Consider the following 25969-nt stretch of genomic DNA (forward strand, 5'->3'; position numbering starts at 1 on the left):
GATAACCAGATTTTAGATCAATTTTTGAGAATAATTTTGCACCATTTAGATCTGTGAGAATATCATCAATGGTAGGCGTAATATGCCTTTCTCTTTGAATGGCTCGATTGGCATGTCGCATATCCACACATAACCTGATTTTACCAGGCTGCTTAGGTTTAGGCGCAACAACAATTGGTGAGACCCAGGGAGTTGGGCCCTCGACACGTTCAATAACATCATCTGTCTCAAGGTCTTGTAGCTCTTTCTCCACCAGCTTGCGGACATGAAATGGGATGCGCCTGTGAGGTTGAACTGACGGCTGGACTGACTGGTCAATGTGTAATTTCACTTGAAAGTCTTTCAGCTTTCCTATGCCTTGAAAGAGTTGAGGATATTTCTGCATAATAGTTTGGACAGAAGAGTGTGTTACGCTGTTTGCCAGTTTCACTAGGCCCAGAGATACCGCACTATTGCAGCTGAGAAGAGTGTCTGCAGAACACTCCACTACATAGAAAGTGTCCGGGATGGATTTCCCTTCAGCCGTTAGCAATGCCTGAAATTTGCCACATAGGGGTAATGCAGTAGCTGAACCATAAGGAAATATCTTCAGGTTAGTACATTGCAAAGCAGGTTTGTTCTTTAGCTGGCTATAAGTGGCATGACTAATAACATTGACAGACGCCCCTGTATCTACCAGTGTCTCCACCGGATTACCATGTATTAAGATGACTTGTTTGGGATTAGACATTGCATGCACATTGTGAGACCCCTCAGTCACTGAGAATAAGCAGGTGCTGCTGGGCTGATCAGCAGGGGACACCGACTGCACTGCCTGAACTTTCTGTGGCAAGGCTTGTTTAGCAGAGAGAGAAGATTGTGATTTTGATCTGTAGACTTTTGCAAAGTGATTTAGTTTCCCACAGTTATGACAAGTTCCTCCCTTTGCTGGGCATGGTTTCTGATGAGGATAAGGACCTCCACAGTTGTAGCAGGTTGCAGCCTGTGTGTGAGGCACATGTGGCTTCTGAGTGAGCTTTGCTACAGAAGATGGCTGCTCTGGTATACAGTCTGTGTTCTCTATAAGTTTAGCTTGATTCTCTGCTGCATCATGAATACGTGCAATGTCCAGTAGCTTTGCTAAAGTCATGGTGGGATCTCTGAGTGCTTGTCTCCTTAACTTAGAGGACACACAACCTTGTATGATTTGCATCAGAATTTCCTTGTCTATATCTGCAAATTCACAGTAAGCTGCAAGTTGTCTTAAGCGGACATGATATTCATCAATGGTTTCTGTTGCTGACTGTTTTGACTGTCTAAACTTGAAAATTTCAAAAGCTGCATTTATGTATGGAGAGAAATGCTTAGTTAGCGCTGCTTTGCTTAGATCACAGTCACTGTCCTCCCCTGTATTGGGCAGAGTTGTGAAGATATCATAGACTTGCTCCCCTGCATAGTGTAATAACATGGCTTTCTTTCTTGCATTGTCAGTAATGTTCATTGCTTGCAGGAATATCTCAAAGCGTTTCAGCCATTTATTCCAGCATGCTGCTAAGTTTGCTTGGGGCTGGTGCACATCAAATACAGCAAAGGAGGGTAAGCAGGCCATGGCTGGTGCTAGGATTGCAGTCTTGTAAACAGTTTTCTGTAGCAGGGAAATACCTTTAGCTGATGATTCTTAATCCTCGTCGCCAATTGTAGTGTTGTAGTGAGGATGCAGGTCTTCTGGAATAAGTCCACTATGAGATGGTTACTCTTGTAGATCAGAACCCTTTATTCCATGCTCCATCATGGCCCCCTGTCTAACAACTCCTCCCCCTAAGCTCAGCTCCTCCTCCATTACTACCTCACTGTTGCTAGGCAGACAAAGCAGAATAAGTAAGCAGAACAGAACATACAGAACATACTTATAACAACATCACAATGGGTGTTTTCTATTTTTTTCACTGCCTCCATTGTCGTAGTTCCTGTCCCACCTCCCCTGCACAGTTATTTGTGCAAAAAACACGCCAGGGAAAGTGGGAGGGGATACGAATTTTTACTGCGTATGCGGCCTGGTATTCGATTGTGAAAGAATACATCGAACGCCATGATATTTGATCGAATACTTATTCGATCGAACGGCGTTTGCTCATCTCTAATCTTCAGGAAAAGTTTCGAAGCTTACCAACAGTGACTATTTGCATGAAAGAACTAATAACGTCATCATCAAAATCATACACACATTTTATAGATTTACATTTACAACCATTAGTCATTCAATTACCATCATATCTAAAAGACTCCGCACAATTGATTAGAGAATTTCACCAAGTTAACAGTCAGCATAACCAAGTCACACAGTGGTCATTACTCACTGCTGACGTGTCAGCATTATATACCAATATTCCCCACCAGGAGGGCCTCCGATCTATTGATCATTTTCTATCATCCAATCCATCCATGCCTACGCACCAAAAACAGTTTATACTGGCGGGTATAGATTTTATTTTGAATCATAATATTTTTTCATTTCAGGATAAGGTATATAGACAAACCAGGGGCTGCGCCATGGGGACGCGATTCGCTCCATCCTATGCAAACCTCTATATGAGACTGTTTGAGGAGACCTATATTTACCATTCACATTACTTTCATACCCACATAGCCCTATTTAGGAGATATATTGATGATCTCATCTTCATTTGGAAGGGATATGAATCATCAGCACATCAATTCATTTCTACACTTAATGACAATAATTTAGGCCTTTCTTTCACGCATCAGTTTTCCACCACCACTATTGAATTCCTTGATTTGCTTATTTCCATCACTCCAGATGGGACCCTATCTACGGCCACTCATTTTAAAAAAGTAGATGTTAATAGCTATTTAGAATTCAACAGTGCCCATTATGGCCCTTGGCTGCGCAATATTCCATATAGCCAATTCAAACGGGTGCGAAAAAACTGAGATATTGACACCACATACCATCAACAAGCAAACATTCTCAAACATAGATTCAGGGAGAAAAAATACCCTAAACCTCTAGTGGATAACGCTTACCGGAGGGCTTCACAGCTAAGTCAGTCTACCTGTCATACTGATAAAAATGAAGACAAAACTTCTCATTTGATAAATAACACACCCTCTGAAGTATGCAATAACTTCATTACAACCTTTAATTCTGACCACAAACAGATCAAAGCAATATTATCCAAACATTGGAACATGTTACGTAGTGACCCATTCCTCAATCGAGCCCTCCCCGCTCATCCCAGGGTCACCTTCAGAAGGTCGACCACCTTGCGGAACATTCTTGCCCCCAGCAGGCTCCGCAACCCTAAACCTCTGAGTATAACATCTCCCCTAACAGCACCAGGAGTGTACAAATGTGGACACACCCGATGCTTATGCTGCAAGAACATACACCATAAAGCAATATCATTCAAATCTAACATAACCCAAGAAACATTTCAGATACAGACTATACTTAACTGTACCACCAAATATGTCATCTATTTACTCGAATGCCCGTGCAATCTCCAATATATCGGACGCACCATCCAACCATTCCATTGTAGGGTAAACAGGCATAGGTCTAATATCAATAAAGGGTACCAGAAACATTCTGTATCTGCCCACTACAGAGTAATGAACAATTGCAATTTTAGCAACACAGTAATTCTGCCCATAGAACATATACCTGATTCCATCCTGGACCATTTTCAAAGACTTAGACAATGTGAATCCTATTGGATCTATAAATTGAACACCCTTTATCCACACGGTCTGAATGATGTGGTGGAATCCTCAGTCTAACATCAATTACGATTATTTTTATATATGTATGTATATAAGCCTGCATCATACATTTGTCAGTCCATTTATTCTGGAAACAAGACCTCCATATCCCCTTATCTGGGCTTTAGGCATTAGGTTAATCCTCGGTACTCAACCTTTTCTACCTTTATAATTAATACATTTTTGTCTCTTCTTCTTGTTTGTATTATTGTCATATGCCACTATTTATATGGGTGTGTTCATATAAGCGTACATTTGTATTTTTTAGCTTAGTTAAATTGCTTGATTCATAAATCCAATTTATCCAGTATTGTTTCACATAACCATAGCCATGTCTTTCCGATATGCTTTAATGTCAATTTTAATATATATGTACGAATATTATCAAAACATGACCACCATTATATGCAGCACTGTGTGTGTGTGTATGTATGTGTGTATATATATGTGCGTCTGTACGTGTATATGTATGTGTATGTGGCGCACCTCCTCACCTGTATACACCTTTACCCCTGTATACACCTCCTTATAATCATTCGCTAATTGTGAGATTTTGTGTAGGTGTGTGTGTGTGTGTATGTATATGTATGTGTTTATATGTGTGCGTCTGTTTGTGTATATGTATATGGCGCACCTCCTCACTTGTATACACCTCCACACCCGTATACACCTCCTCGTAATCATATCCACCTGTAAACGCCTGCTCCCTGTGATGCACGAGGCCTAGGCGTCGCCCAGGTAGTCTATTTAGTTCTGGCTGTCTGGAGCGCAGGTTAGCTGATTCCTATGCTCTGACAGTTCAGGACATCTGTGAGTAACATCCTCTGATATAACTTATTACAGATTTACTCTACATGTGAACCTTTGATTGACTGAATGTAACATAAGACTACTGTCTCAGTTTTTAACTTTGTATATAACATGTTTGTGACATTACAACTTGTTTCCTGCTCTGAACATACCATAGACTGTTTCTATATTTGTAATATTTTTAAGTTTTGGCAATCTGCTGATCTGTGTATTTTTTACTACTATTGTTTTAGTGGCCTGAGGAAGACGCCCAAAACGCGTAGCCTACATTTCAATGTCAATTGGAATCAATAAAGACTCAATAATTTGGTTTTATTTTTGCATGCAATTGGCTTCTGTTTTATTGTCACACAGTAGCGCTCTATAGATATCCCAGGTTTTATTTTTCTTGTTCATTAACCTCCACCACCTCATTGGTTGGTGTCCGGGTAAGAGCTGCAACTGCCTATTTTCAGCCCCCTTCCAGGGTTTTCTATATACGGGCGCCAGGTAACTTTTTTTCTTCTTGAGAACTCATAACGTTCATAGATAACTGATTACAGCATAAACAGATTCAACAGTCGCTTAAAACATTTAGAATAATTGATCCGCCATTGCAAACTCACCTTGATTCAGCATCGCAGGAAATTACAGAAGTTGGTGTACGGTTCTTTTGCAAAGTTCTAAAGAGTTTTCAAACGATGAAGCCAAATTTGCAAATTTTGTAGAATTCCGTAATCGAAACATGCAATGGCGATCACTCAAAAGCTTACGACAGTTCTGTTAACTTGTGTAACTGCAGTTTCCGGCTACAATATTGTGTTCCATGCAGACACATGCTTTTAATGAGAGAAACCGAATCAATCCCTTTGTATGATAGGAACTGCTTCCACAGAAAATACTGGGAAAATTTGCAAATTGAGCCTAGTTTTGAAGACACAGAATTTGATTTATATTGTGCTGTGGAAGAACAAGAGACTATTGACGAAGAACCACTCAGTAGTACTGCTAAGTACAATCTGGCGTTCCAATCCCTAACTCAGTTGGCGGATATTTTATCTAATCACGGAACTTCAACCTTTCTAAACTACTTGGAAGAAATCAAGGTTATCCAAAACAATGCCAGATGAGGTTCTTCGTTATTACAACCCGGCTTGTCATATAACCAGTCTGTACATCAAGATGTTGCAGGTGCTGAGACTTCAAATGTTCCGGATATAGTTGATGGAAATACACCACCTTCTACAAGCTGCAAATCTTCATCTGCGCGTCCGCAGGTAGTTGTACATTTTAAATTTAGGGAACTAACAGCCCATTGGGGTTAGTGTTTACTGGGGAGAGTGCCTTCTATGCCTCCCTGTTGTTCTTAATGGCATATGCTATGGACATGCATTAATCCCCGCGATTATCAGGTTGGGCAATTATATCTCCCAAAGATCTTTGTTTGGCATTAGATTAGGCTTCTAATAATCTCTATAAATCCCCATTACATTATTATTGTTTTGGTCCCTGTATGATTACTATACACTATGAGCAGCGGAACCGTTAGGGCTAGTTCACACGGGGGGCAATGAGGCAGATTTTGACAGCAGATTTCACCTCAAAACCTGCCTCCATACAATGGTGGTCTATGGAGACTGCTAGCTTTCATTATTCACTTTAGGGGAGGGGAAAACCGCATGTCATTTTCTGAAAAAACTGCTCCAGAAAACGCTCCAAAAAACGCCTCAAGGTAAAAAAAACCGCTTCCTAATTAGGAAGCGTTTTTTTTCGGGACCAAAATAAGCCAGGCGGTTTTTACGTGTGAACTAGCCCTTAGCATTGGGGATTTAACATTGCTGGGAGTTCTTTTATTTATTTATTGGGAATAAAAAAAAAAAATTCAGACGACTTATTGTTTTGTGATTATGGGGCCCAGTTTGTCCAATATTAGTTGATGGCGTCCCTTCATCCAGTGAATGATATATATCTTTATTCAGGTTACTGTTGAACTTAACTATACTGGGGTCTCTTCTCCTCAAAACCCTTAGCAATAACAGGATCCATTCCTATGGGCTAAATGTGTTACCTTTATATATTTACAGGTCAGGCAGCAATTGTCCATAGACTGAGGTCATCCCTAGGACATCGTGGAGAACCTTCTACTGGACATCAAAGAAGCAGGAATCCTATCACTGCGAGGACAGGGAGACGCGACAGAGCTCCTCCACAGCACAGAGGACTAGAAGAGAGCAGGGAAAGAAGCCGCTCTCCATTAAGACCCGCCCCTGCAGAGCCCTCCAGAATAATAGGAGAGAGTAGCAGTGATAACAACCGTCCAGCAAGTGGATCCACAGCTGACACCACTGAATTTCAACGGCCAAATCCGGTTCCACCCCCTGAGGATCCAATTCCAAGCAGATCTCCTGTATACTCCTACCCTGCAACCCGTGCATTCAGTAGATTCATTCAGCTGCTGGACATGGGTGGGATGACCCCAACGTCACCGGCAATGCCACAGGGGCAACCACTTGAACCACATGCACAATATCTACTTTGGCACGAGAGACGGCGACGTCCGCCCAGCAGGAGAACTCTGCAGATTCAGAACTTACCCACTAGAGAGGTAATACCTCAGGAGGAGGCCCAGTCATGTGTAATCTGCATGACTGAATATGAGATTGGAGAGCGAGTCACAGAGCTTCCCTGTACTCATAACTTTCATCAGGGTTGCATCTCGACCTGGCTCCGCTCTCACTCTCAGTGCCCCCTGTGCCGTAGCCACTGCTTCCAATGAAGCCCCATGAAGGGCAATGAACAGAGACATCCCAAAATAATGGAAGGTAAGCCATATTTCATCTTTTCCCTCCGCCCTATCAGATGTATGTGACATGTAACATAGAAATAATAACATTTTATCTTTCTCTATCTAGAAAGAATATCCAAGCCTGGAAAAAGAACAGCCTGAACTACAATCCGTTACAGGACACGGCAGCTCCAGACCCGGATGGTGCCATATACTTTATTCCATGGCAAATTCTTCCTAAAAAAAAAAAAAAAATGTAAATAAAAAAAAAAAAAAAAAAAAAGATTGTGTAAATTGTTTTTCTTTTTTTACTGTATATAATAATATTTTGTGATCTAGGAGCCTATAATGATAAGTAAGACAGAGGTAGCAGTTACACCAAATACACGACCGCACCAACAAATGCTCCAATATATGGCAGATATATGTAAATGTGTATATTGTGTAATGAGGAGATCAGAGCTCCAGGGGCTGTGGGGAGGGCAGATATACATGGGCCTAAGTGCACAAGGAGGCTCAAGGCCCCTCTGTTATTCTCCAACTCTCTCCCTGGATATGATACGGTGGTATAGGTGAACTGTCTGGCGGTATTATATAAGCAGGGAATACAGGGCCACATTAAATATAGGGCATACGGTGCACTCCTATCTTTTTTTAGTGATTATTATGTAAGACAAAACATGGAGATGCCGGGGATTGAACCCGGGGCCTCATACATGCAAAGCATGCGCTCTACCACTGAGCTACATCCCCTCATACACACTGTGAAAACGCTCCTATTTCTGAGACTACATACCACCTATATGGCAGTATTACATTGGTATTGTTATTATTATGGGCAGGTATATGGCACTTATATATGTTGGTACTATTCTGTCTACATTTCAGGTCTGTTATCAGGGGTTGTAACTAGCAAAGACCGGGCCCCATAGTAAACACTGACTGGGCCCCCACAGCACCTACAGGGTATAGTGCATATAGAACATATAGGGGGTTAAAAAGGGTCTCAGACCCCACGACATTGTATATTCATGATCTTTTCTTAGGACAGAACATCAATATTATAGTCTCTGAAAAATTGACATGAAAGTGTTTTTTACGTGTACTGCGTGGTAGCACTACTAATGTGTATAGTATGGGAGTATTATCCGTGTGCACTATATGGTGGTATTATTGTTTTGCACAGTGTGACAGTATCATTTATATGCACTCTATGTTTTTACTATTTATTTGTATGACAGTGTTATTTCGGTGTACTGTATGTGGGCGCTGTATGGCTGCATTATATCTATATAGCCAGTGGCGTAACTACCATGGTAGCAGCAGTAGCAGCTGCCACAGGGCCCGGGACATTAGGGGCCCGGTGACAGCCGCTACCGCTGCGTTTTTTTTTTTTTTTAATAGGCCGTTACCGGCTGGAGTTACTCCAGCCGCTAACGGGCCCTATATACTTACCGATCCTGGCAGGGGCCCAGATCGGTAAGTGACACTGCGGGCCCCACAAGCACTATTATACTCAGGGGTCTTTTTGGACCCCCGAGTATAATGATCGGAAGTGCAGGAGAGGTAACTGAACATAAAAAACTGTGTTACTTACCTCTCCAGGCTCCGCGCAGGCTTCGGCCTACTTGTGTGACGTCTCAGACGTCACATGATCGGGGCCTGCGTCCTTATGCGTCGCGACGCAGGCTCCCGGTCACATGACGTCCCTGACGTCATTGAAGATGGCCGCCAGCGGGGAGTCGGGAGACAGGTAAGTTACAGTGTTTGTTTTTTTGTTTTTTTTATGTTGTTCTTCCTCCGGGTCTCCGATTATTATACTCTGGGGTCTGAAAAGACCCCAGAGTATAATAATTGTTAATGGGTGTCCACAACGGGGCATAATAGTGGGTGAAGGGGCCACAATGGGGGATAATACTGTGTGCAGGGACCACTATGGGGGATAATACTGTGTGCAGGGGACACTATGGGGCATAATAATGTGTGCAGGGACCACTATGGGGGATAATACTGTGTGCAGGGGCCACTATGGGACATAATACTGCGTGCAGGGGCCACTATGGGGTATAATACTGTGTGCAGGGGCCACTATGGGGTATAATACTGTGTGCAGGGGCCACTATGGGGTATAATAATGTGTGCAGGGGCCACTATGGAGCATAATACTGTGTGCAGGGGCCACTATGGAGCATAATACTGTGTGCAGGGGCCACTATGGGGTATAATACTGTGTGCAGGGGCCACTATGGGGTATAATACTGTGTGCAGGGGCCACTATGGGGTATAATACTGTGTGCAGGGGCCACTATGGGGTATAATACTGTGTGAAGGGGCCACAATGGGGGATAATACTGTGTGCAGGGACCACTATGGGGGATAATACTGTGTGCAGGGACCACTATGGGGTATAATACTGTGTGCAGGGGCCACTATGGGGTATAATACTGTGTGCAGGGGCCACTATGGGGTATAATACTGTGTGCAGGGGCCACTATGGGGTATAATACTGTGTGCAGGGGCCACTATGGGGTATAATACTGTGTGCAGGGGGCACTATGGGGTATAATACTGTGTGCAGGGGCCACTATGGGGTATAATACTGTGTGCAGTGGCCACTATGGGGTATAATACTGTGTGCAGGGACCACTATGGGGTATAATACTGTGTGCAGGGGCCACTATGGGGTATAATAATGTGTGCAGGGGCCACTATGGGGTATAATAATGTGTGCAGGGGCCACTATGGGGTATAATACTGTGTGCAGGGGCCACTATGGGGTATAATACTGTGTGCAGGGGCCACTATGGGGTATAATACTGTGTGCAGGGGCCACTATGGGGTATAATACTGTGTGCAGGGGCCACTATGGGGTATAATACTGTGTGCAGGGGCCACTATGTGGTATAATACTGTGTGCAGGGGCCACTATGGGGTATAATAATGTGTGCAGGGGCCACTATGGAGCGTAATAGTGTGCGTAGGAATGCGAGGGGTGGGGTCGTGCGGGGTTTTCGGCATTGGTCGGGGTTTTTGATGTCAGCCGGGGAGGGGGGGGCCCATGTCAAAGGTTCGCCACGGGGCCCCGCCATTCCTAGTTACGCCACTGTATATAGCGGTATTATTATTATATATTTCCACTTTACTAATCACATAATGATATCCAGTAGTATCAGCACAATAGGGCTACACGTAGTATATTGTCTCAGGAATTGGAGTATTTTTAGCAGTTTCCTATAGGGGATGTAGCTCAGTGGTAGAGCGCATGCTTCGCATGTATGATGCCCCCGGTTCAATCCCCGGCATCTCCATGTTTTGTGATAAACAACTACAAAAACATCAAAGGTCCAGAAAACTGATAAATGTGCAGGAATTCAGGAAACATCTGCCCGTCTGTATTATAAAGGCTGAATATTATCTGTTCACCATTTTAGAATCCTATGTCGATAGTGACCACTAGGGGGCGGTGTAGATAACACAATACATGTATAGAAATACATGGCCAGTGATGTAATAAATAGTCCTCCTTATCTCTATAGCGCCATCCTATGTCATTGTGGTTTCCAGCTCAACTATAGGAGTCTATACATAGAAAGGAAGCTAATAAACTGTTACACTGGAGCCTTCACACCCCACTGTCAGTATGAGTGCCCTGGATATGATACGGTGGTATAGGTGACCTGTCTGGCGGTATTATATGAGCAGGGAATACAGGGCTGCATTAAATATAGGGCATATGGTGCACTCCTACTGGGCCCTATGGTAGCGGGGGCCTCTTGGGACACCAGGACAGTCCCAGTTTACATCTGCTGTGAGGCCAGAGGAGGCAGATTGCTGAATCCAGGAGGGGGCAGCACTGAGAGCATTTGTTGGGGGAACCTCGAGAGATTTGTCTCATGAGATCTCCCGGTGGCTTCGTCCAGACCGGAAATGTGCAAAACGGAACTGCTGTACATGTCACTGAGCTGTTAGTGTCCTTGTGAACCCGATATAGACTAATGCACCTTCTATAGGGGATGTAGCTCAGTGGTAGAGCGCATGCTTTGCATGTATGAGGCCCCGGGTTCAATCCCCGGCATCTCCATATTCTGTACAGGTTTATCTAAATACAATAAAGATGACAAATTTCAGAGCTCAGGTGTCTGGATGATCCTCAAACAACTGGATTCTGTCAAAAAATAAGCTTAAAAAGATTGTATCGTTTACCATCATATAATGTGGAAACATAAGCGTATGGTGGACAGTAGGGGGCAGTCAACTCAAACACAAAAACATCCATGTACGCACTTCATCTTGTAAGGACATATTGGATACGGGTCCTTGTAGACCAGGGCTCGGCTCCACAATGACAGGAGGGGCAAGATGTCGGGCACATGACAATTTATACAGGATTTCTGGCATACCATGTTGGTGGTAGGATGTGAAGTCACCAGGTGCTGCAGGGTCACCGGCAATGTATTCCTGTACATGTATTGTGTGGACTAGACTGCCCCCTAGTGTCCATCATTTTCTCTACAGACTAAAGGTTAAGCCCTTTTACATTAAATTCCGCCTTCGTATTATCCCAGGACATATTTCGTGTGACTTCCTGCATATCAGTTTTACTGACCTTTGATGTTTAGTAGTTGTTTGTCTCAAAGGGTGGAGATGCCAGGGATTGAACCCGGGGCCTCATCCATGCAAAGCATGCGCTCTACCACTGAGCTACATCCCCTATAGTACATTCCTACTAATACTCCCAATGCATCTGGGAAAAATAGTCGTGGTACCTATCATTCGCTTACACTTCAGCCCTCCAGGGGGCCCTGTGCGTTGCATACCACTTTGCGAAAAACAACATCCTGACACTGTTCAGCCTCAGCTACATGATATGAGACGCATGGGGCCCCCTAGAGGACTGAGATGTAAGCAAAGGTGGCTGTGGGCAGCGGCAGGGATCGGTAACTAAATAGGACCTAATACCTGCTGGGATTATTTCCCCTCAGTACAGGGGCTCAATGGAACGTGTTGTTTCATCTCAGAATTGGGAACATTAATGGAATAGCTATATAGGGGATGTAGCTCAGTGGTAGAGCGCATGCTTTGCATGTATGAGGCCCCGGGTTCAATCTCTGGCATCTCCATGTTTTGTACAGGTTTATCTAAATACAATAAAGATGCTAGATTTCAGAGCTCGGGTGTCTGGATGATCCTTAAACAACTGGATTCTGTCAAAAAATAAGTTTAACCTTTTCGCTGCCAAGGGTCTCTGGAAATTTTGCATCTCCAATAGCCAGAGCAATTTTCACAGTTTTGACATGTAAATAAAACGCATATTTCTAAATTAAATGTTTGTGAGAGACCCCCATACCAGTATATTTTCTGAAAGCAGGGAGCCAGGGGAATATAGCTTGAACAGTTCTATCGTGGGATGCTACATTATACTTGTATACATTTCAGTAAAAAAAAAATTTTCTAAAAAAAATCAAAAATTCCAAATTTCTGACCTAAACTCTACCACATGCAGGGATATCCTAATAATATTATAAAGGTGAAAGTTTGTGAGTTTGGATGTTTGTTCATCAATCACACACACACACACACACACACACGTATTGCCCAGGAAAAGGTAATAGGATACTTTAAATGTGGGTCACTCACCCCAAATCGCCACCGTGACCCTCCAAAGAACCCTCCGCCAGCGCTGGTCTGTGCACGCACCTCCTATTGGTGCATGGCAGGCTGTGGGCGGGCTCTGGAGCCAGGGGGAGGTTGGGGGCTGAAGGTGGGCAAGATGGCGGCAGCCCACATCGTCCCGGCGCCGCAGCTATCCCAGGCCACCTACACACTTGTAACCTGCCCCTTTCGCCGCCCGAGGCGAACTGCAGAAAACCGCCAGGGTGGAGAGCGAAGGGGGATGCTAAATTTCAGAGCTCAGGTGTCTGGATGATCCTCAAACAACTGGATTCTTTCTTAGGGCATTATTTTAAAACGGGGGGGGTAGTTTAATATAACATTTACGGTGCCCGAATAGTCTTTTTAAAGGCCATTCACGCATATGTGGGCCTCTATCAGCATGATTTTGCTGATAGAGCCTCTTTAAGGCAGCCATGTTTGCCGACCCCCACCGCTCTGACGATCCGTGACACCGCCCACCCAGCCACTCCACTGTGTTGCCAGGAGCATGCGCATGTTACCCACCTACAGAACATGTTTCCAGCACGCCACCATTTTGCGCCTCCACCGTAGGGCGCAGCACCCGAACTACTCTCTCCAGCCCGCCACACTCCCCGACGACACTCTCACCTCACTGCTGTTTCGTCTTCACGATCCATCCACCTTCCCTAGGTCTCCGCGCCAATGACACTGATAAGTTCCGATAGCATGTTTGCATTGGGACTACTTCTGGCCTGTATACTCCCATGTACCGTTTCAACATCACCACGGACATGTAACGGTGGATAATAATGTCACGATTGGCGTCCCTGTTCTACTCATGCGTAATCTGGATGCCCCCGATTGTGTAATGGCACGAGGCTACGTGTCACACAACTAGGAACAAATATCATTGCAGCCACTATTCTTACAGGAGCAGCTACAGGTGACAGTGTGTTAACCCCACGCATCCCAATTACACCAAATCATTTCCCATTACAATTCAAACCACTACAGTTTCCCCTTAAGTTGCTTTTACAAAGACCATTAATAAATCCCAAGGACAAACGCTGAAAGTAGCAGGAATACATTTACCACACCAGGCTCCTCACATGGACAACTTTATGTGGCTGCTCCAGAGTATCCTGTGCCCGAAACTTACATGTACTGGCGGAAAATAACAAATCCTACAATGTCGTATATCCAAGTATAGTCACTTGTAATCCCTCTGTCCCAAAGACACTATGTACAGTTTATACCAACACCGTATAGCGGCTGAAATACAAATTACATTCATCACAAAAGTCTCACGTATTCTCTGAATTACAGCAACAACAAGATACAAAGTTACATTTCATATCCCATATCTTATACACAGTACGAAAACCTTACCCGCGCCTGTATATACCCACTTCTACAATCACCGCAGACGAAGTCACGGGGACCAGCTAGTATTGTATATTTCCACTTTACTAATCACATAATGATATCCAGTAGTATCAGCACAATAGGGCTACACGTAGTATATTGTCTCAGGAATTGGAGTATTTTTAGAGGTTTCCTATGGTGGATGTAGCTCAGTGGTTAGAGAGCATGCCTCGCATGTATGAGGCCCCGGGTTCAATCCCCGGCATCTCCATCTTTTGCGATAAACAACTACAAAAACATCAAAGATCCAGAAAACTGATAAATGTGCAGGAATTCAGGAAACATCTGCCCGTCTGTATTATAAAGGCTGAATATTATCTCTTCACCATTTTAGAATCCTATGTCGATAGTGACCACTAGGGGGCGGTGTAGCTAACACAATACATGTATAGAAATACATGGCCAGTGATGTAATAAATAGTCCTCCTTATTTCTATAGCGCCATCCTATGTCATTGTGTCACCGGCAATGTATTCCTATACATGTATTGTGCGGACTAGACTGCCCCCTAGTGTCCATCATTTTCTCTACAGACAAAAGGTTAAGCTCTTTTACATTAAATTCCGTCTTCGTATTATCTTCGAACATATTTCGTGTGACTTCCTGCTTGTATATCAGTTTTACTGACCTTTGATGTTTTGTAGTTGTTTTTCTCAAAAATTGGAGGTGCTGGGGATTGAACCCGGGGCCTCATACATGCAAAGCATGCACTCTACCACTGAGCTACATCCCCTATAGTTTATCTATACTAATGCCCCCAACACATCTGAGAAAAATAGTCTTGGTATCTATCATTCGCTTACACTTCAGCCCTCCAGGGGGCCCTGTATGATGCGGATCACGTTGCTGACACTGTTCAGCCTCAGCTACATGATATGAGATGTATGGGGCCCCCTAGAGGACTAAAATGTAAGCAAAGGTGGCAGGTGTTGCAGAGTGCAGTCGCAGAAGAAAGCTTCAGAGTAGATTATATGGGTTAATCTTCAGTTTACTTATCAGAACATGAGGTAACATACATGTCTATACAGCAATATACAAGGAATACACTGGAAAGGACCTAACCATAGATATGCAGCATTTTGAGATATAGACAAGTCTCCATAGTTTATCATTACATGTATTCAGCACATAACAATAATAACATCGCCATCTAGTGTCCGGAAGCTGTAAGTTCCTCCAACACAGTATAATACAATAAGTCTATATCTGTTGCATATATGTATATACCAACACCCTTTCTCAACAATAAAGACTTATTCAGTCAAACTTAGTTTCTTCATCAGTTTCTGATGTCTTTCAGCATTCAATGCCTTAGTAAGAATATCGGCTGTCATATCTTCAGTTGGACAATACTCTAACTTCAGCATTCCTTGCTCCTGATAATCCCTCAAAAAATGAAACTTTATATCAATGTGTTTTGTTCTTGGATTAACTCTTTCCATCTGAGCAAGAACAATACAACCTTGATTGTCTTCATACAACTTTGTTGGTTCCAACAGTTGTTCTCCTAAGTCTGTCAGTAGTTGTCTCAACCATAAGACTTCTTGAGCTGCTTGTGCTGCGGCAACATACTCCGCTTCTGTTGTCGACAGTGTCACTATTGATTGTTTTTTACTAGCCCAACTAATTGGTCCACCTGAGAGTAAGAAAACATAACCACTGGTAGATTTTCTGTCAAGTGTATCTCCAGCCCAGTCTGCATCCACATATCCAGTTAAAATGCATTTGTTACTTGCAGGTAGTTTTAGTTTAACATCGATAGTTCCTTTCAAGTAACGTATTACTCTCTTTACGGCATTCCAGTCCATTTTATTTGGTTTTGACACCTTTCTGCTCAAAATTCCTACTGCTGCTGCAATGTCTGGTCTTGTAACCGTTGCAAGATACAGTAATTTTCCCATTGCCTTTCTGTACTGTTCGTTGTCTGGTAACATATTTTGTTCACTGTTCATCTCCTTCAGATAGTTGATTTCCATTGGAGACTTTTTTGGTTTCGCATCTTTCAATCCAAATGTTTCAATGATGTCCTGAATCATGTGACTTTGGTTAAGAAGATAACTTCCATCTTCTTCTCTTTCTATTTGTATCCCTAGGTACTGTTTCACATTTCCCAAATCTTTGATCTCAAAGTGTTGATCCAGAATTTTCTGTATTTCTGTTACATCCCTTTCTTTTTCAAAACAAACTAAAATATTGTCCACATATATCAGTACATAGATCCATCTATCTCCCAGTTTCTTTGTGTATAGACACGGATCTGCTTTACTTCTTTGAAAATGTTCATTTGTCAGCACTTTTGTGACTTTATCATTCCAGGCTTTAGCAGCTTGCTTTAAACCATAGATACTTTTCTGTAGCTTACAAACCATGTTTGGTTTTCTTTTATCTTTGTATCCTGGAGGTTGTTCCATGTAGATCAGGCATGTCAAACTCAGGGTACCCCGAGGGCCACATGAGTAACAACAGGTTGTTGCGAGGGCCGCACACAAAAGCTAATGTCACACACGTATTTTAACAGCAGTCATGAAAACAAGATATGAAGTAGTAATATGTAACAGCAACTAATATATTTAACAAAAATACAGCAATTAAAAACTAAACATTTATTTGCTATCATTTTTTTCAATCTTTTTTAGTGTTTTGTCCTGAGGCTTGACACCTCTTTGTGCTAACAATTGTTGGTATATCAGACTGAAATGACAACGCAGTGCCTACTTTGATCAAAGATGATAAGTGGTGATCAGTCAGCCTTGTTCTCTGAGAAGATTTTGTTAGTTTCATGAAAGAAAATTATTTGTTTACATATACACCCTTCATCTGCCCCCAGTTTCATGTCCCCCCTCCATCTCTGTCCCCAGTTTCATGCCCCCCCTCCATCTCTGTCCCCAGTTTCATGTTCCCTCCGTCTCTGCCCCCAGATTCATATCCCCCCATCTCAGCCCCCCAGATTCATATCCCCCCATCTCTGCCCCCCAAATTCATATCCCCCCATCTCTGCCCCCCAGATTCATATCCCCCATCTCTGCCCCCCAGATTCATATCCCTCCATCTCTGCCCCCCAGATTCATATCCCCCCATCTCTGCCCCCCAAATTCATATCCCCCATCTCTGCCCCCCAGATTCATATCCCCCATCTCTGCCCCCCAGATTCATATCCCTCCATCTCTGCCCCCCAGATTCATATCCCCCCATCTCTGCCCCCCAGATTCATATCCCCCCATCTCTGCCCCCAGATTCATGCCCCCCTCCATCTCTGCCCCCAGATTCATGTCCCTCCATCTCTGCCCCCAGTGTCATGCCGTCCCCTCCTTCATCTGCCCCCAGTTTCACGTTCCACCTCTATGTGTACACACATTAAGCTTACCTTCTCCGACGACTCTGAGTCCTCGCTCCCCCGCTGCACTCTCTCTCTCTCGCGCGCTAACAGTTGTAGACGCGATGTGACATCATCACATCGCGTCTACACAGCAAGTAGCAGCGTCAGTTTTGTACATCTGCGGCCCGCACAAAAGTCTCAAACTTTGTCTCCAAACTTTAGATACAAAGTTTGAGACTTTTGTGCGGGCCGCAGATATGCCTGTAAAGGGCCACATGTTTGACATGCCTGATGTAGATATCTTCTGTTAAATCTCCATTTAGGAACGCTGTCTTTACATCCAGATGTCTCAATTGCATTTGTTTTGTTGCTGCAACTGCAAACAAGGTTCTAATTGTAGTATGTTTGACAACTGGTGCAAAAACTTCATCATAGTCTTCTCCATATTTCTGAGTATAACCTTTAGCTACGAGTCTCGCTCGATATCGTTCAGCTGTGCCATCCGTTTGATATTTTACCTTAAAAACCCATTTACATCCTATAGTTTCTTCCTTCTGGTAATTCTGTCAGTGTCCAGGCCTTATTATCACGCATGGATTTCATTTCTGTTTCTGTTGCTTTTATCCATTTGTTAGCTTCTTCTTCTGAGAGTTTTGATATGTCTTCCCAAGATGTAGGTTCATATATCTTGTTTGTACTCGCCTTGTATGAAAGACGTACAGGTGGTTTTCCCTTGTTCTCTCTTATTGAACATCTTGGTTCATTGTTTGCCTGTTCTTGTATCTCTTTACTTTCAATGTTTTGATTTTCGGCAATTTCTACTTCTTTCTCATCAGATATTCCTGCATTGATATCACTGCTTTCATCATTTCTCATTTCCAGTGATGTCATTACGTCATCATTTAGATCCTCAATGAATGTCACACTGTTACTCACTGTAACTCTGTCTGTATTCGGATCTAGGATTCTGTATCCTTTGCAGTTTTCACAGTATCCAACAAATATTCCTTCTACGGCTCTGTTTTGAAGTTTGGATCGTTTCTCTTCTGGAATAAACACAAAGGCTTTACAACCAAAAACTCTTAAATGCTTCACACTTGGTTTATTACCTTGCCATAGCTCATATGGGGTCTTTTTCAGTTTCCTTGAAAAAAGTCTGTTTTGCAGATAAGTGGCCGTCATTGCTGCTTCACCCCAGTATTTCTCTGGTAAGTAGTGTAACAGACCCACTTCTCGTCAAACTAAAAAGTGACAGGTGCCCCGCCCCTTTTTGATGTAACCACGCCCCTTTTATTATATGACCACGCCCCCTTTTATATGATTATTTTGACGTCACTACGGCCATTTTATAATTAACCCCCCCCTCCTTTATTAATATGATGCTCCGCCCCTTTTTATATAAGCTCTCCTTTTGCGCTGGCATAAATGATATTTCTTTGATAGAAAGGAATATCGTTCATTTCAGCGCAAAAGTGTCCGCCCCCCCTTTTTATATATGCTTCTCCTTTTGCACTGGCATGAATGATATTTCTTTAATATTAAAGGAATATCACTCAGTCCATCGCAAAAGTGTCTATAGTTTTATTTAAGATAAATAATATACCTATTTATTGTTGATGTAACCAGCTATGTACTTCAGCACCGCTGCGTGGCGTCATGAGTCAAGCTCCTACACATCCACCCCAGAAGACGGCAAGACATATTGTGACATGGCCGTACAAAGTTCCCCTAATACAACTATGGACCGTGCTTCTGCGCAAGCGTGTAGCGCAAAAACATGTCTTGACATGTAGAGGACCTGGCCACAATGAGCGATTGGCATGACCGCACATGGCTTTTCAGCAGAACTTATGGTACATTCTGCGTACGAGCAAAAACCACAAACACACAGCATTTATTTTAAAAAATATAGAATAATTTTATTCAGAATACCAAAAAACACATGAAATATTATTATTACAATGTTAACCACGCCTGCTGTAATAGTGGAAAAGTTCTCACTTTAGGTAATAAAGTCGCATGGGGCAGTCCCGAGGCTGTGGGTGATGAGGGAAAAATGTGGGTTCTGGACCGAGGTAGTTCTGAAGTTGAGGGATGAGTCAAATTCATTCGGATTACCCACTACACTGGAGGGTATATTTAATTCGGCCATCGAGCTGAAAAATACGTCCCAGCCGGGATGCTCTGTTATCTAACGTGACCTTATGTGACATTAGATAATACATCTTAAAGTTAAGGGTTTGAGAAACCTGGTAAACAATTGAATGGTTTGAGAAACCTAGTATCTAATGTAACCTTATGTGACAATGAAAACAATTGAATGGCCTGAGTGTCATGACCTCTTAAATACATACATTATGTGAGAAAACTAACAAACACACAATAATTATTTAAAAAGGTTTATTCAGAATGTCACAGCACAATAAACTTAGTCAAATGAACAGGCTCTACAGACTTGATTATATACGAACGAATTTTTCCCATGCACACATCGCAATGTTTCAGATACAAAGTTGCTGACTAAAGAATCATTTCTTTTTAAATCTGAATTAAAATGATTTAAAATGTCTCTAAATGGGACGCCCCTGCTAAGCCAATACAGTATGTATATGCAATAATGAGCGCAGTAAGCTGAGTCCACACTTTGTAGTTGCCGATCCTGATAAACGTAGCTGACAGAATTCTGATGTAAGAAAGAAATAAATTCTTTAGGAAATACAGCGTTTGATGGAGCAATCCCATAACTGTCAAAGAATATCGCCTTTTTCCCGTCACATAGTACAATTAAGATCCAGTGGGTCCCCGGACGAGTAGAATCATCGGTATTGACAACAAATGCAGCGGGGTGGTCTTGTATTCTGTATTGTGGTTGGAAGTCGCACGGAAATACGCCGTAAAATATTGTCTGTGTGTCGTTATGGGGGAAGTTTGGTCAAAAATCAAATTTACCAACAACTAGTTTGGTCACAGACCCTGACGAGCTCTTCAATTATGTCTTCCTCCCCTACTATGAAGTCTCAGAGCTCAATTTTATAGACGATGAAACGGCCACTGTCAATTGGAAATATGCAAAAGATCACTACACGGTCAACAGAAACACAAACATCTTTATAGCTTGCTTTACTACCGCTTATGCCAGACTTGAACTGTACAAGTTACTGGACAGACTGCAGGAACGGTGTCTCTACCACGACACAGACTCTGTCATCTTCATCCATCGTGATGGTGAGTGGTGTCCGCCTTTAGGCGACTATCTGGGTGAATTGACCAGTGAAATACCCGATGACTCCTACATAACTGAGTTTGTATCTGCAGGCCCAAAAACATACGGCTACAAACTGAACACTGGTAAGACTGTCTTGAAAGTTAAGGGGATAACACTGAATGTCGCCAATAGCCAGGTTATTAATTTTGACAGTTTAAAAGATTTAGTTTTGGACTACCCCCGCAATTCAGACGCTCACACCCAGAAATCGTTATTTGTTCAACAGCCTGGCATTGTTCGTAGTAAGAAATACTGGTGTATTGAGACTCGGCCTCTGAGTAAAACACAGAGATGTGTATACACAAAACGTCATATGCTCGATGATTTTACAACACTGCCTTTCGGGTATTAGTCTTGTTACATTACTCCACTCCATTTTTTCATGTGTTTTTACTAGATTTGTGGAACGCTCTTGTGAGACACATGAACATTGAAATACACGGCCGTGGCTCAAGAGAAGAAATAGGGCGTCTACAGCGCAGTCTACGGCGGTTGCACCGCTTAGAATACCGGTTTGCCCTAGAATATAATTGGGAACATTTTGGATGCCGCCCTCATCATCATTATTATGGATCCTCGGTTACAGCACCCTTTCTCGTGCATTTTAGCGGGACCAAGTAATTCAGGGAAAAGCTATTTTGTAAAACAATTGTTACATTACGCTGACACTCATTTATCACACAAACCCGAAAATATTGTCTGGTTTTATGCATGTTGGCAAAAATTATACGATGATCTGTCTCGCACCATTCCTAACATACGTTTTATTGAAGGTCTACCGGCAACTTTTATAGACGACGAACTTTTCCCCCCTGACAAGGTAAATTTGACAATTGTTGATGATCTCATGGAGAGCGCTAGCCAGAATGGCGAGATAGAGAAGGCTTTCACCAAGTACGTACATCACAGAAATCTAAGCATTTTCTATTTAGTTCAGAACATATTTTGTCAGGGTAAAAAGAGTAGAACAATAGCTTTAAACACAAAGTACATGGTTCTCTTTAATAATCCTCGTGATAAATTACAAGTTATGACATTAGCACGGCAGATGTACCCGGGGAAAACACGCTTCTTTTTAGAAGCTTTTGAAGACGCGACACGTAACCCTTACGGTTATTTGTTAGTAGACTTAAGAGGTTCTACTCCTGAGGATATGCGATTAAGAGCGGGTTTGTTTCCACCAGATTTACCAGTTGCCTATGTTCAAAAGAAAATCAAAGGTTAATAAGACAAAAACTTAGAGATCTAGTCACATTCTATGTCCTGCGCATAGTATCGACAAGATGTCTGAGAGAATACGCCGTAACTGGCACCTCTTAAAAACTCTGGTGAAGGCACCCCCGCCGCTCAGGACATCAATTTTACGCAATGCCAGTAGAGATTTAATACTGGCCATAGGTGAAATTGCTTTAAATATTTTGAAAGGTAGAATTCCTCTAAAAGAGAGACAGAAGAATATACTCAAGAAATGGCGTAAGGCTATAAGACAGCTGGGGAATAAATATATAGACGCAAAGAAAAAGAAGCGCATAGTGAACCAGTGCGGCGGATTTATAGGACCTCTGCTGAGTTTTGCTATACCGCTAATAGCTGGACTTATTGCTAATAAGTAATGGAACACGCAGAGAAAATGTACCTGGTTCCTAAAAGTGAACTTAACAAACTAAAACAGACTATTACACCAGCACCCACTATGCGCCAAAATACCCTGCATACTCTTGAGGAGGAGCTTAACAACATTTTACAGCGTAGAGATCTCCCTGATGATGTGAAAATTAAGAGATACACAGAGGTGCTAGCGAGGTACTTGAATCTTGTAAAACAGGAGACGACCGAGTTATCTAGTTTGAACCTTATTGCGCCTCCTCTCACCGACCACCAGCAATTGTCAAATACACTACCTGATAAAAATGCTTCAATCCGTGAAATTGTGGACAGTGTCAGCCCGCGCTTTAAAAGGAGCGCAGAAATTATACTGAGCAAAATGGATCAGAAATCAGATGTCACAGCCTGGAATGACAAAGGTGAATTTATTTACAGAGGGGAACCGATCCCCGGATCTAATATGTTGGATCTCATTAAACACGCCACGCAGAGTCACAGCTTGGTGAAAAAGAATACGCCTCCCGGCTGGGACGTATTTTTTAGCTCGATGGCCGAATTAAATATACCCTCCAGTGTAGTGGGTAATCCGACCAGAAGGGAAAATCTGGACCGTTTAAAAATGAATTTGACTCATCCCTCAACTTCAGAACTACCTCGGTCCAGAACCCACATTTTTCCCTCATCACCCACAGCCTCGGGACTGCCCCATGCGACTTTATTACCTAAAGTGAGAACTTTTCCACTATTACAGCAGGCGTGGTTAACATTGTAATAATAATATTTCATGTGTTTTTTGGTATTCTGAATAAAATTATTCTATATTTTTTAAAATAAATGCTGTGTGTTTGTGGTTTTTGCTCGTACGCAGAATGTACCATAAGTTCTGCTGAAAAGCCATGTGCGGTCATGCCAATCGCTCATTGTGGCCAGGTCCTCTACATGTCAAGACATGTTTTTGCGCTTCACGCTTGCGCAGAAGCACGGTCCATAGTTGTATTAGGGGAACTTTGTACGGCCATGTCACAATATGTCTTGCCGTCTTCTGGGGTGGATGTGTAGGAGCTTGACTCATGACGCCACGCAGCGGTGCTGAAGTACATAGCTGGTTACATCAACAATAAATAGGTATATTATTTATCTTAAATAAAACTATAGACACTTTTGCAATGGACTGAGTGATATTCCTTTAATATTAAAGAAATATCATTCATGCCAGTGCAAAAGGAGAAGCATATATAAAAGGGGGGGGGGGGGGCGGACACTTTTGCGCTGAAATGAATGATATTCCTTTCTATCAAAGAAATATCATTTATGCCAGCGCAAAAGGAGAGCTTATATAAAAAGGGGCGGAGCATCATATTAATAAAGGGGGGGGTTTAATTATAAAATGGCCGTAGTGACGTCAAAATAATCATATAAAAGGGGGCGTGGTCATATAATAAAAGGGGCGTGGTTACATCAAAAAAGGGGCGGGGCACCTGTCACTTTTTAGTTTGACGAGAAGTGGGTCTGTTACACTACTCTGGTAGTTTGGAATCTGTCAGCATACATCTTATCATTTCAGTCAAAGTTCTGTTTTTCCTTTCTGCTACCCCATTCTGCTCGGGTGTGTATGGAACAGTCTTTTGATGCTCTATTCCATTCTGTTTTAAGTAGTTTTCTATTTGGTGTCCTGTAAATTCACCTCCATTGTCACTTCTAATGATGATTGGCTTCCTTCGAAACTTGTTACTCGACTTTGTCACATAGTCTTGTAATTTACTGAAAACTTCACTTTTGTTCTTTATCAAGTACGTGACTGTGTATCTTGAATAGTCATCTATGAAAGTCACCATGTATCTATTACCTCCTGATGTGGTCACTTTCATGGGTCCACATACGTCAGTATGTACCAAGTCAAGTAGTCTTTTGCTTCTTGTTTCACTTTCTTTAGACATTGACACTCTTGTAGCTTTTGATTTTATACAACATTCACACTTCATGGTCATTGAGCAATTAGATATTAATAGATCTTTTGTCAGATGTTTCTTCTGTAATGCCATTATACTTTCAGGATGTCGGTGTCCTAGACGTCTATGCCATACATGAATACAATTCTTGTGTTTATCATGTGTACATAACTTCACCTGTTCCTGTACTGTGTCTAGATGATATAATTGTTCTCCTGCAGTTACACTGACTATAACCTTGTCTCCTGCTAGGATTGTACACTTATCATCTTTGAATTTTACAGTAAGTCCTTTAGCTGTTAGGGTGCATTCACACTGAGTAAACGCTAGCTTATTCTGAACGTAAAACACGTTCAGAATAAGCGGCGTCTAAAGCAGCTCCATTCATTTCTATGGGAGCGGGGATACGAGCGCTCCCCATAGAAATGAATGGGCTGCTTCTTTCACTCCGTGCAGTCCCATTGAAGTGAATGGGGAGTGCCGGCGTATACGGCAAGCTCTGCTCATGCCGGAGCGTACACGCCGGCACTTCCCATTCACTTCAATGGGACTGCACGGAGTGAAAGAAGCAGCCCATTCATTTCTATGGGGAGCGCTCGTATCCCCGCTCCCATAGAAATGAATGGAGCTGCTTTAGACGCCGCTTATTCTGAACGTGTTTTACGTTCAGAATAAGCTAGCGTTTACTCAGTGTGAATGCACCCTTAGACGTTTTACGGATAATAATCCTCCTTCTAGTCCTGGAACATACAATACATCCTTTACTAGGACTTTTACATTATTTCCAGATTTATCAGAACAGATCAACATTCCTTGTCCAATACCTTCTGCTGTTATTCTGCTCCCATCTGCAAGATAAATGGCTTCCTTCTTATCTAAATCAAGCTCAGTAAAGAAACTTCTATTACTTGTCATGTGACTTGTTGCTCCTGAGTCAATAAACCAACTTGATGATGATGATGACTTTTTATCAGCTGCTTTAAACGTACCGTTGCAGTGATCTGCATGTGAGTTAGAAATGGAGCTTTTCACTTTCTGTTTACTGTCTCTCTGTTGTAATTTTTGTTGTTCTGCTTTCCATATAGAACAATCTTTCTTTAAATGACCCTTTTTCTTACATCTGAAACACTCTCTTGTTTCTGTCTTGTGGCGCTTTTTATCTGTAACTTTAAGAGCATTCCCACTAACCTCTTCTGTGGATTCTTTGGTTTGCTCTTTCCTTCTCTGGTATTCATCTATGAGTCTGGTCTTTACAAACTCTAGAGTAATCTCTGCTTCAGGTCTTGTTTCTAGAGTGTTTATTAGAGCAGTATACGAATCTGGTAAGCTGCATAATAATATCGCTGCTATATGACTTTCCTGAATATCTTCACCAATAGATCTCAGCTGTGTTATCACTTCCATCATGGCGTTTATGTGCTCATGCATGTCTCTCTCTG

General features: G+C 42.5%; 7 non-coding genes across 7 annotated transcripts; 4 read left to right on the top strand and 3 right to left on the bottom strand.

The window, feature by feature from the left end:
- Window positions 1-8017: 8017 nt before the first annotated feature.
- TRNAA-UGC (transfer RNA alanine (anticodon UGC)) lies at window positions 8018-8089 on the bottom strand. Its single transcript has one exon. It is a non-coding gene; the product is annotated as a tRNA-Ala (tRNA).
- A 2483-nt stretch (window positions 8090-10572) lies between these two features.
- Window positions 10573-10644, top strand: TRNAA-CGC (transfer RNA alanine (anticodon CGC)). Its single transcript has one exon. It is a non-coding gene; the product is annotated as a tRNA-Ala (tRNA).
- A 701-nt stretch (window positions 10645-11345) lies between these two features.
- TRNAA-UGC (transfer RNA alanine (anticodon UGC)) lies at window positions 11346-11417 on the top strand. The gene has a single exon. It is a non-coding gene; the product is annotated as a tRNA-Ala (tRNA).
- A 558-nt stretch (window positions 11418-11975) lies between these two features.
- Window positions 11976-12047, bottom strand: TRNAA-UGC (transfer RNA alanine (anticodon UGC)). The gene has a single exon. It is a non-coding gene; the product is annotated as a tRNA-Ala (tRNA).
- A 337-nt stretch (window positions 12048-12384) lies between these two features.
- Window positions 12385-12456, top strand: TRNAA-UGC (transfer RNA alanine (anticodon UGC)). The gene has a single exon. It is a non-coding gene; the product is annotated as a tRNA-Ala (tRNA).
- A 2076-nt stretch (window positions 12457-14532) lies between these two features.
- Window positions 14533-14606, top strand: TRNAA-CGC (transfer RNA alanine (anticodon CGC)). The gene has a single exon. It is a non-coding gene; the product is annotated as a tRNA-Ala (tRNA).
- Window positions 14607-15056: 450 nt separating this feature from the next.
- On the bottom strand, window positions 15057-15128 carry TRNAA-UGC (transfer RNA alanine (anticodon UGC)). Its single transcript has one exon. It is a non-coding gene; the product is annotated as a tRNA-Ala (tRNA).
- Between the last annotated feature and the right edge of the window lie 10841 nt (window positions 15129-25969).

The sequence above is a fragment of the Leptodactylus fuscus genome, chromosome 3 (genome assembly GCF_031893055.1).
Source record: "Leptodactylus fuscus isolate aLepFus1 chromosome 3, aLepFus1.hap2, whole genome shotgun sequence".
NCBI lineage: Eukaryota > Metazoa > Chordata > Amphibia > Anura > Leptodactylidae > Leptodactylus > Leptodactylus fuscus.